The sequence below is a fragment of the Anomaloglossus baeobatrachus genome, unplaced genomic scaffold, assembly GCF_048569485.1.
Source record: "Anomaloglossus baeobatrachus isolate aAnoBae1 unplaced genomic scaffold, aAnoBae1.hap1 Scaffold_3237, whole genome shotgun sequence".
In the NCBI taxonomy this organism is placed as follows: domain Eukaryota; kingdom Metazoa; phylum Chordata; class Amphibia; order Anura; family Aromobatidae; genus Anomaloglossus; species Anomaloglossus baeobatrachus.
Genome location: NW_027442628.1, coordinates 78,085 through 91,141, shown reverse-complemented (window position 1 = coordinate 91,141; position 13,057 = coordinate 78,085).

Below are 13,057 nucleotides of genomic sequence, written 5' to 3'. Positions count from 1 at the left end.
CCCATCAGCACTCTATAGGTTTGTATAAGGTATGCGCTTACACATCCGGTCCTCCATAGGTATTTCCACTTATGTAACACTATCCCTATGATCACTCATAACTCATACCCTTGTAGTCAATTACAGCCTCCTCTCTCCCCCCTCCCCTTCTCCCTTTCCATCTATAATTTTGCCAGTACAATATTAGTTTACATTAGGCACACACTCACATATTCCTTTCCTTAGTGATTTATTGTAATTCACATTCACATACAATTCTCTATGCCTGCCCCATTACTACATTCATACCTACTTGACCCTATCCTGATACCCCTTGTCTCACCTTGTTGGTCCCTACACCTGTTATCATGTCCTTTCCTGTGTCTGTCTTGTCACACAACACATTTTAGCATATAACTTGTGCTCCTTATTACCTGTCCTGCCTATTAGAATTATGTCCATTATGTCCATGCATGGCCCAATGAATCAAGTCTGTACTTCATATTCATGGTTTAAGCCTTTGGGTTCCAATGTGCCCAGAGTATATATCCAGAAAGATTCCCTTTCTTTGAGCTTCCTAATTCTATTGCCTCCTCTGCGTATGGCTTGGACATGTTCGATGACTTGGAATCTTAATTGGATCACTGTGTGATTATGCGTCACAAAATGGTGTGGGACTGGTAATAGAATCTGCTTACAATGTATTGTTGACTTGTGTTTAGCTCAAAGAAAGAGAATCTTTCTGGATATGTACTCTGGGCATATTAGAACCCAAGGGCTTAAACCGTGAATATGAAGTAAAGACTTGATTCATTGGGCCGTGCACCATGTCACCAAGTGTCCAATTGCATTGTCCAATGGCTCACAATTGTTATGCGTTTTCATTGGATGGATAATCGAAGCCATGTTTTTTTCCTTTCTGTTGGGTTTGTTGTGTGAGTAGCCTATAGGATTAAGTTGGTTACCGCAGGCAGTGGATTTAACTTCCTGTCTTTGGTCCAGTGGTAGATGGATTGTCTGGTCTATGAGCTGTTATTGGTTTGAATGCAGGTGAATGCCCATGGGCTGCTTATGACTGTGTAAAATAGTATTGATTCATGATGGATTTCAGACTACATGTAGATATCTTCAGTCTTTCTATCCACATCATTTAAATGAACATTATCCATGCAGCTTGAAATCCATCCAATAAGAGAAGCAACCTTGTACAACCAATCTGATAAGGGCACAGTATATCCTAAGGGAAGGTTATGGCTATAAAAGGGGACTTCTTGGAGTCACCAGGTTGTTGATGGATGTTGCATGATCTAGTCTAAGCTCTTAGGAGCTGGCTAGGGGATCAGAACCAGGATGCCTTGTGGACTCGGTCTAGGGACTTTGGCTTCAACTAGAGGATCACTTGGCTACATGGCTTCAATCTAGGGGCTCCAATTCCGATTGGAGATCATAACCGCAATCTAGGGATTTCGACTCCGGCTGCCAGGATTATACCATATCATCATACCAGAGACTACTTAAGGAAGAAACCCAGGTTGGACAATTTTGTCACCTGGCTACAGACTTTGCAGACCTCAGCCAGCTTCCTAAATCTGGCGCTATTCTATTGTCGGTGGGTGCCCGACAAATTACACAGCTATGTAAAATTTTGGTTTATGAAACTTCAAATCCAGTGACTGATTATTATGTTTTCTAATGTCCTGATTTAAAAAAAAAAATAAATATTTTTTTTTAACCATCAAATATTGATTTTGTACAATCCATGTGTGAAGTTACATACAAGTGACATGAACAAGAAAAATACTTATTGTAACCAAAAATATTCACAATTTTATATATAAAATACATTTATTTATTGTACAGTCATTCTGCAACTTTATTAGAAATTTATTCTTGCACTTTTTCCTTTTCTCTAGATCCCCCTTTTCTCTTATAGAAGGCCTGTGGATCTTCTCTGTGAAGCATCCGGCAATCATGTTCACGTTTCATTTACTTTGGTATCGTCGTTCCATCTCCTTGATATTCCGATGAAAACCTTCTTGTTCTTCCCACCAGCACCAAGGTTTTCAGACAAGTAGTCCAAATAGGAATGTAAAAAATGTAACTTCAAATTCATTAGACAACCCAAGGCTTTGAAACGTTTCAGCATGTTCTCCACGATGGACTTAAATTTTGATTCTTTGTTGTTACCTAGAAACGTATTTATTGCTTCTTTCAAAGAGTCCCAAGCCCTTTTTTCAACAGTTTTCATTATTGTTTAAAACACGTCATCCTTCATTCATGGGTTTCTGAATATCCGAACCCACAAAAATGCTTTTGTGCTGCCCCTGTGCCAGCAGCCGCCGTTGGTCGGATCCAGACCTTCTAAGAGAGTGGCTCGACCCGGGGGTCTCGCGGACATGTCGAATAAAAGGAGGAATGTAGATGTATGGGCTAGGCCGTATTAAGTTTGTGACGCCACCAACGGTGTGTGGTGAGGTGGGACACCACCGCTGCCGTTATGGGATACCCGGGAGAGATGTAGTGGCAGCTGGATGTTAACCCCTCCGTGTGTAGGGATGATTGCCCCGGGGCCCAGTGTCTTTGTGCAGGGTATGGTGATGGCAAGGGCCGGCGCGCCTGAGCAAGCAGGGGGATGTTTGGTTACTCACAGTAAATGAATCACACGAGTCTTTCGGTAAACCAAAGGTGCTGGTGGCCTGCCGCCCCGGCCGGTTGCATTCAGGTCCCCCACCCAGGCTGGTGGTCGCTGTCCTTTACTCTGCACTTGTTTTTGTGTATGGTGGACTGCCTGGTCTGGAACTCAGGAGTCCGCTCCCGGCTGGATATGGCCTAAGGAGCCGTGCCCGCAGGCGCTGGCCCGTGGGATCTAAGGGCCCTGGCGGTGGCCTTATCCCTATCAGTGGGCTGTTGTCTTCTTTGAGGGACTTTAGGTGGGATAGGACCTATAATCCTGCCCTCAATCATTTAATTAGCTAGGCCGCTGTTTTCGGTCCTGGCTTCAGGGTCCTAGGTGACTAGGGTTTCAGGTCGGCTGTGTGTTTCCTAAGTGAGGAAAGGTGTTGTGCGGGGGCCTATCTGTAACTACCTGGTTTTGCCAGGGCATCACACCTTCCTTCAGACTTGATTCTGACAGTCCCTGAAACTTGGTACACAGGTACTTAAACATCTCTCCTTCTTTCAGTAGCGCTTTCACAAACAGCTTCATCAGTCCAAGCTTACAGTGGAGTGGTGGCAAGAGAACTTTAGGTGGGATCAACTAAGCTTTATGCAACAATGTTCTTGAGTCCCGGTTACAAAGATGTTCTTGTTGGCCAATTTTTTTTGCTCCAGTGAAGAGTCCTAACCTGGCTTTCCAATTCACACAAAAAGCATGTGTTCTGCCTTCTTTTACGTAATGCTGTGAATCTCTAGCATACAGCTAAACCCTAGTTCACATTTCAAATAAACAGACTGTGGAGTTCAATAGCCTTGATTTATTAGCTGGTAACGTGAACTTGATTGCAGTATACATGGAATATACAGTGAATATAGGAATATCCAAGATGCAGTTGAAGACAGAATACGGTATATCCAAGATACTGTTTTATACGGGTAAAAACTATAACAAGAAAATGATTACAGTCAGTACAGTGTTAATACAGAGTTAACATAGCATAACAGTACATGAGATGCAGTTCTTACGAGAATGTAGGTGAAAGGTCACTGCATCTGCAATACATAGAAATCTTATCTAGACAAACAAGACAGGGATGACACTAAAGGTGTAGAAGTACAATGTACAATGCATTTACTACACTCTTCCATCTAGGATTCTATCACTAACACATGTAATTTGCTTTGCTCACCGGATTACACTAGGCAGGGGTGAATGTACAGAGAGGTAAGTCGGCATGTCCTTTCCTGACAAATCCAAAGAGAAAATGGCTGCAGGCTTCTTCTCAGCTCAGGGAGGCATTCCTTACCCAGAATACATTTAGCTTAAAGGGAAACTCAGCAATTCAAAAGAATAACAATGACCTCTAGGGGTTGTAACAGAAATTTTAATGAATGACTATTAGCAGGCTGCCATGAGGCAGAACAGCATGGGTATTTAATATATCCTCCTTGCTGCCCAAGAAGCAATGAGAACATTTTTAGACCACCACATATTGACCATCCATGCTCCTTGTAGTTAAGTTTCTTGAGAATAAAGTCTAAATTCTCACAGCTTTCTTCCAAGTGCATAGCATGTGTGACGCCCTGGACTAGCCAGGTAGTCACAAACACAAAATCACACACACCCCCTCCCCTGGATAGTCTACATCAGTCACACAAAATCCTTGTTGCCTCCTCCAGGGTCTGATGTCCACACCAGGTGGGGCGGAGCCAGGCGGTTGGCCCCACCCACCGAGGAGTTCACAGGCCTGGAGGCGGGAAAAAGCAGTTAGTTTAGTTTTGTAGTGGAAAGTGAGAGGACAGAAACTGTTAGTGTCTGGGTAGGAGCCCAGGCACTGTCAGCAAGGTCGGCAGACGGTGGTGGCCGTCTGCAGGAGGTGGTACAAGTCAGCTGAACCGTAGGATCGGGGACGGGCGGTGACCCGAAGGGAACTGAACCGGTGAGCGGATCTGTACCAAGCACAAAGGCAGGGCCATTGGACCCTGACCAGGCTAGGAGCCGCCGACAATGGTCAAATCCGAGAGTGACCGGAATCCCAGGGGTTCCCTAACACCCAAGACCCGACAGAAGGCAACCGTCCACACCGTGAGGATAAAAAGCCACCGCCATAGGCTAGAGATCCAAGGGCCAGCGCCTGCGGGCAAACGGGCTCCCTCGGTACGTACACCCCAGCCATCCAGCCTCCCCGTACCGCCACCGGGCCCCGGGATCACCAACCCCTACCCACGGAGGGGGAACCAACATCCTAGCTGCTCCCTGCCATCGCTCCCGGGATCCCCGTCACCAGCAGTGGTGGTGCCCATTATCACCACGACCTGTGGGTGACGTCACTAACTATCTCCCCAAACAAACCACCCCCTTTTCACTCGTGGGCGAGGAGCGCTGCTCGAGTCCCCGGATCTGGCCCTCCGCTCGAGCCACCGAGCAGCAGCAGCAGCAGAAGTCCCCGAACCCGAGCGTAGCGTGCGTGGCCCCTCTGCCCGCGACACATGCCCTACACACACTGAAGAATACTTACTGCCATTGAGCAGTAGCACAGCTTTCAGACTTTTTGGATGAAACAATGACGTGTCTCCACTCGCTCACATTGTACTTAATGTTACATTTTCCATCAGCACAGGAACATCGCTTGAATACACTAGAGCACCATCTTCAGAAAAGTATGGAGGGAATCTTTTCAGAATTCTAACCTTTTGGAAACCTATTGTCACGCTCTCCGGGTCCCCTGCTCTGCCCCCCGGCTCACCTGCCACGCTCCCCGGCTTCCCTGCTTCGCTCCCCGGCTCCTCTGGCAGACATCCCCCGCTCCACGGTCTCCAGCCTCCACCACCTGCGGTCCCCAGGCGGCCCGGTCCCCACTCCCGGCGCCCGTCGGCAGCCCTGCTCCAGGCCGGCTCCCCTGCTTCCTATACACCGCTCCCTGCCCTGGCTTCTGGCACCCGGGCCTCGCGCATGCGCATTAGGGCGCGCGCGCGGTCATTGACCCTCTCTTAAAGGGCCAGCGTCCACTGACAGGAAATTGAACACACAGGTACAGGGTATAAAGGGGTTTAATGTCCAAGTGGGCGGGGCCTGTTCTTCGTGTTTCCTAAGCTAGGAGTCAGGTCTCCTTGTGTCTCTGTGATATACTTACCTATCTCTCTTCTAGAGCCGCTCCTGCCTCGCCATCCGGTCCTGCCGATTCCCGAACCCCGAACGCTGACTATCTGCCATCCCGTCAGTCCGTACCATCTCTGATCCCTGTGGTGACCCGTCCTCTCGCTCCATCGGTTCCGGACTCTGCCTGACATCTCGGCCTCCGAACCTGAGCTCCGTCACCCGGACTACCATCAGTGACTCCGTGGTCCCAGGGACTTCTCCATTCCACTCTTTTGCACGGACTGTCCTGCTACCCGTAGTGCTCCGGCTACCGGACCCCTTGCCTTCATTAAGGTGTTCGGCCCAGTGGATCCACCTCCTGGGTCTGCCCGTCCACCTGGCCCTAACACCTATAGAATCAGTGTTTGTGAAAAAACTGTACGTGATGATATTTTTTCAATATTTTTACTGAGTCCAATGATCAAAAGTATGAAAAAAATCACATCTTTCAAAAATTTTTACCCTTGGAAACCTGTGTTATTATTACTATGCACGAGCCCTAAATTGTCTGAAAAACAACAAATATGCTGGTTGGATAGACCTTGACCCAACAATTCAACGGCCACAATTAAGGAGAAAAGTGCTAAGAGAGTTAAATTTGCCCCTGAAATAACCCATGATACGGGCCAAGGAGGGACACACCATTTTGATCCGAAAATAGCCCAACACCATGAGAGACGGGCAAATCCGTGAAAAGACAAAGTTCCAAGCTACAACTGACGCAGGATCTACAGCACATACGCCCATTGTAATTGTTCATGATTTCCGGCCACTACGCATTTCAGCCTTCAGGGACCTGGTAATTCGAATGCTATGTCCAGGAGTAGAGATGAGCGAACCGGTCCCGGTTTGGCTCGAGGTCGGTTCGCCGAACGGAGCTCCCGTTCGAGTTCGGCTCGTCGAACGTTCGACGAACCGAACTCGAGCCAATAGGAAACAATGGCAGGCAATCACAAACACAGTAAAACACCTAGAAAACACCCTCAAAGGTGTCCAAAAGGTGACAAACAACTCACAACACAACACAAACACATGGGAAAGTGACAAGGACATATACTCATGCGAAAACAAAACAGCTGGACAAGGAAAAAGAGGAGGACACACAGATATAGGCATGGCACGCCATTCTAAAATCATGTAAAACACCGCAAGGTGACTCCAAGCGGAGTCTCCCTTTTTTCCAAAAATTGGGCCCCACACACACCCACCCATTCAGTGGCAGCAGTTGTGCCCCAGTTGTACACTTCACAGCTACATTTGCATCAAGCACATTCAAAAATACGCTATTCTTAACCGTCCCCAGGATGACACCGGGGTAGGTAGCAAAGTCTTTCCTGATCCCAGCTCTGTTCATCTTGGCTTCAAGCACATTCAAAAATACGCCATTCTTATCCGTCCCCAGGATGACACCGGGGTAGGTAGATAAAGTTTTTGCTGACCATGACTTGTTCATCTTGGCTTCTTTTAAAAACACAGCAAGCAAGGGTTACTCCAAGCGGAGTCTCCCTTTTTTCCAAAAATTGGGCCACACAGACACCCACCCCATCAGTGGCAGCACTTGGGCCCTAGTTGCAAACAGGATGTTTTGATTTGCATCAAGCACATTCAAAAATACGCCATAATTAACCGTCCCCAGGATGACACCGGGGTAGGTAGCAAAGTCTTTCCTGATCCCAGCTCTGTTCATCTTGGCTTCTTTTAAAAACACAGCAAGCAAGGGTTACTCCAAGCGGAGTCTCCCTTTTTTCCAAAAATTGGGCCACACAGACACCCACCCCATCAGTGGCAGCACTTGGGCCCTAGTTGCAAACAGGATGTTTTGATTTGCATCAAGCACATTCAAAAATACGCCATAATTAACCGTCCCCAGGATGACACCGGGGTAGGTAGCAAAGTCTTTCCTGATCCCAGCTCTGTTCATCTTGGCTTCTTTTAAAAACACAGCAAGCAAGGGTTACTCCAAGCGGAGTCTCCCTTTTTTCCAAAAATTGGGCCACACAGACACCCACCCCATCAGTGGCAGCACTTGGGCCCTAGTTGCAAACAGGATGTTTTGATTTGCATCAAGCACATTCAAAAATACGCCATTCTTATCCGTCCCCAGGATGACACCGGGGTAGGTAGATAAAGTCTTTGCTGACCCATGACTTGTTCATCTTGGCTTCTTTTAAAAACACAGCAAGCAAGGGTTACTCCAAGCGGAGTCTCCCTTTTTTCCAAAAATTGGGCCACACAGACACCCACCCCATCAGTGGCAGCACTTGGGCCCTAGTTGCAAACAGGATGTTTTGATTTGCATCAAGCACATTCCAAAATTCGCCATAATTAACCGTCCCCAGGATGACACCGGGGTAGGTAGCAAAGTCTTTCCTGATCCCAGCTCTGTTCATCTTGGCTTCTTTTAAAAACACAGCAAGCAAGGGTTACTCCAAGCGGAGTCTCCCTTTTTTCCAAAAATTGGGCCACACAGACACCCACCCCATCAGTGGCAGCACTTGGGCCCTAGTTGCAAACAGGATGTTTTGATTTGCATCAAGCACATTCAAAAATACGCCATAATTAACCGTCCCCAGGATGACACCGGGGTAGGTAGCAAAGTCTTTCCTGATCCCAGCTCTGTTCATCTTGGCTTCTTTTAAAAACACAGCAAGCAAGGGTTACTCCAAGCGGAGTCTCCCTTTTTTCCAAAAATTGGGCCACACAGACACCCACCCCATCAGTGGCAGCACTTGGGCCCTAGTTGCAAACAGGATGTTTTGATTTGCATCAAGCACATTCAAAAATACGCCATAATTAACCGTCCCCAGGATGACACCGGGGTAGGTAGCAAAGTCTTTCCTGATCCCAGCTCTGTTCATCTTGGCTTCTTTTAAAAACACAGCAAGCAAGGGTTACTCCAAGCGGAGTCTCCCTTTTTTCCAAAAATTGGGCCCCACACACACCCACCCCTTCAGTGGCAGCAGTTGTGCCCCAGTTGTACACTTCACAGCTACATTTGCATCAAGCACATTCAAAAATACGCTATTCTTAACCGTCCCCAGGATGACACCGGGGTAGGTAGCAAAGTCTTTCCTGATCCCAGCTCTGTTCATCTTGGCTTCTTTTAAAAACACAGCAAGCAAGGGTTACTCCAAGCGGAGTCTCCCTTTTTTCCAAAAATTGGGCCACACAGACACCCACCCCATCAGTGGCAGCACTTGGGCCCTAGTTGCAAACAGGATGTTTTGATTTGCATCAAGCACATTCAAAAATACGCCATAATTAACCGTCCCCAGGATGACACCGGGGTAGGTAGCAAAGTCTTTCCTGATCCCAGCTCTGTTCATCTTGGCTTCTTTTAAAAACACAGCAAGCAAGGGTTACTCCAAGCGGAGTCTCCCTTTTTTCCAAAAATTGGGCCACACAGACACCCACCCCATCAGTGGCAGCACTTGGGCCCTAGTTGCAAACAGGATGTTTTGATTTGCATCAAGCACATTAAAAAATACGCCATAATTAACCGTCCCCAGGATGACACCGGGGTAGGTAGCAAAGTCTTTCCTGATCCCAGCTCTGTTCATCTTGGCTTCTTTTAAAAACACAGCAAGCAAGGGTTACTCCAAGCGGAGTCTCCCTTTTTTCCAAAAATTGGGCCCCACACACACCCACCCCTTCAGTGGCAGCAGTTGTGCCCCAGTTGTACACTTCACAGCTACATTTGCATCAAGCACATTCAAAAATACGCTATTCTTAACCGTCCCCAGGATGACACCGGGGTAGGTAGCAAAGTCTTTCCTGATCCCAGCTCTGTTCATCTTGGCTTCTTTTAAAAACACAGCAAGCAAGGGTTACTCCAAGCGGAGTCTCCCTTTTTTCCAAAAATTGGGCCACACAGACACCCACCCCATCAGTGGCAGCACTTGGGCCCTAGTTGCAAACAGGATGTTTTGATTTGCATCAAGCACATTCAAAAATACGCCATAATTAACCGTCCCCAGGATGACACCGGGGTAGGTAGCAAAGTCTTTCCTGATCCCAGCTCTGTTCATCTTGGCTTCTTTTAAAAACACAGCAAGCAAGGGTTACTCCAAGCGGAGTCTCCCTTTTTTCCAAAAATTGGGCCCCACACACACCCACCCCTTCAGTGGCAGCAGTTGTGCCCCAGTTGTACACTTCACAGCTACATTTGCATCAAGCACATTCAAAAATACGCTATTCTTAACCGTCCCCAGGATGACACCGGGGTAGGTATGTCCAGGAGTAGAGATGAGCGAACCGGTCCCGGTTCGGCTCGAGGTCGGTTCGCCGAACGGAGCTCCCGTTCGAGTTCGGCTCGTCGAACGTTCGACGAACCGAACTCGAGCCAATAGGAAACAATGGCAGGCAATCACAAACACAGTAAAACACCTAGAAAACACCCTCAAAGGTGTCCAAAAGGTGACAAACAACTCACAACACAACACAAACACATGGGAAAGTGACAAGGACATATACTCATGCGAAAACAAAACAGCTGGACAAGGAAAAAGAGGAGGACACACAGATATAGGCATGGCACGCCATTCTAAAATCATGTAAAACACCGCAAGGTGACTCCAAGAGGAGTCTCCCTTTTTTCCAAAAATTGGGCCCCACACACACCCACCCCTTCAGTGGCAGCAGTTGTGCCCCAGTTGTACACTTCACAGCTACATTTGCATCAAGCACATTCAAAAATACGCTATTCTTAACCGTCCCCAGGATGACACCGGGGTAGGTAGCAAAGTCTTTCCTGATCCCAGCTCTGTTCATCTTGGCTTATTTTAAAAACACAGCAAGCAAGGGTTACTCCAAGCGGAGTCTCCCTTTTTTCCAAAAATTGGGCCACACAGACACCCACCCCATCAGTGGCAGCACTTGGGCCCTAGTTGCAAACAGGATGTTTTGATTTGCATCAAGCAAAATCAAAAATACGCCATAATTAACCGTCCCCAGGATGACACCGGGGTAGGTAGCAAAGTCTTTCCTGATCCCAGCTCTGTTCATCTTGGCTTCTTTTAAAAACACAGCAAGCAAGGGTTACTCCAAGCGGAGTCTCCCTTTTTTCCAAAAATTGGGCCACACAGACACCCACCCCATCAGTACTTTACCCTCCACACCAGTCCCAAGCTGGAAGCACTGCAGCACTGCCTCGGCGAAGCGGCAACAGGCTGTGCTGCAGCTAATCTGCATAGGTGACAAACCCCACAATGCAGAAGAGGTGTGGACAGCTCTAAAACAGCATGCAGATCACTGGCTCACACCTCTGAACCTAAAGCCAGGAAAGGTTGTGTGTGACAATGGCCGGAACCTGGTGGCGGCTTTGAGGCGAGGCCAGCTGACACATGTTCCATGCGTGGCCCATGTGCTCAACCTCGTGGTTCAGCGGTTTCTAAACTCATACCCAGAGCTGTCTGATCTGCTGGTAAAAGTTCGCCGCCTGTCTGCACATTTTCGAAAGTCACCTACTGCTTCAGCCGGCCTTGCCGGCTTTCAGCGTCATTTGCATCTTCCGGCTCACAGACTGGTGTGTGATGTCCCCACGCATTGCTGATATGTGCCCGTTCAAGTGTCTCGGGAATTTTCAACAGATCCGTCCGAAGGTGGATGGCCCCTTATTATGTCACGAGGATGGGTCCTTTTTATCGAGATACCAATTTGTGAGTGTTTTTAGGGCATGTTTGAAGTCGTTGGGGTTAGATCCGAAGTCTTTCGGATTGGGGCAGCGAAGGAGGCCTCTATATGCGGCCTACCGGAGGAGACAGTTAAGCAGATTGGTAGGTGGAAGTCGCAGCGCTTTAAGTCGTATGTACGTCCCCAGGTGGTTGTTGGCAATTGAGGGGAAAAGGGGGGGGTATTAGGGTAGCAATGGGGGGGTGAGAGTGTGTGTTTTTTGTCAATTTGGTTTGGTGAGGCAATAAAATGGTGTCGTCTGTACATTTTGTATTGCAGAAGCACCCCCCCTTCCTTCCCTGGTCTGGATCCTTGGCCACTCTTATGTGTATTGGGGAGCCCGACGAGCGGACGCGAGATGGAACGGGAGACAGCTAGGTTTTGAGAAGGACCTGGCTCTCGTGCGATGGCTCGGTGTTCGGGGGTTAGGGTGGAACAGGGTGTTGCAGGAGGTGCATAGATACGCCCGGTTGGACAGACCTCCTGACATCTTAGTGTTGCATGCCGGGGGGAATGATTTGGGTGGGCGTCCTTTTCGAATCTTGATAACGGACATCAAACATGATTTGTTACGGTTATGGGTGTCGTTTCCAGGTCTAACGATAGTCTGGTCGGAGATAGTAGCGAGAAAGAGTTGGCAGAAAGCGCGGTCAGTTGACAGGTTGAACAAGGCGCGGGCGAAGGTTAAAAGGGCGATCTCGAAGTTTGTTAGTCGGAACGGGGGTATAGCAATACGGCATGTTGAGTTGGAAAGGACGGAAGAGGAATTTTGGTTGGCTGACGGGGTACACCTTAATGCGGTGGGAACTGACTTATGGGCTCTTGGCTTGCAGGGAGGTATTGAGAGGGCCCTTTGCTTGCGGGGGGTCTCAGGCACTTGAAGGGTTTCAAGGTGCCTTCGTTGTGGTGTTGTTTATTGGTGGGTCCTTGAAGTTGGTTTAAAATTGGTTCGGGGATTCATCCGGGTATGGATCCCCTCATTGGCAGAATTGATGGTCCCCTAGTGATTTTGGGGGGGAACCCCGACGGGGTATGTCGGGGCCCCTGGGGGTGTGGTTGGGGTTGACGGAGGATTAACCCTAACCATTTGGTGCTACTGAGTCAGTGTGGGTAACGGCTGGGAGCAAGTTGAGGTTTTTTATTGCTCGGTTATGGGAATCACCAGGGTTTTGGTAGCTTCAAGGACCTTACCACATTGCAAATTTTATTGGTTATGTATTCTTGTTAATAAAATGGCTGCTATGGCCAAAATTATCCAAAGATAAATTTGTGTCTGTGTAATTACTTTTAAATAAGAAATGGGAATGGAGGTGTGGGGTATGAAAGGAAGACCGGAGTCAACAATTCCAGGGTCAAGCATGTTTATTTGCGTAAGCTTCGTTCCAGGGTAGAAAGGGTAAGAGTGCCTTTCAGAATTCGAAGTGGTCGGACTGTACGGACCACCAAGAACTGCAGGAGAGCTTGAACATCTTCCCATGGATGTGCGACATCCTCCCTCATCAGTTACGTAGGTAAGCAGGTTCTCAGCATTGCAGCCCATTTGTTGTCTTAAGTTAGTTAAGCGGGGTTAACTAACCTGTCAGTTCAGCCTCAGGTCTAAAGCAGAGGCCTGGA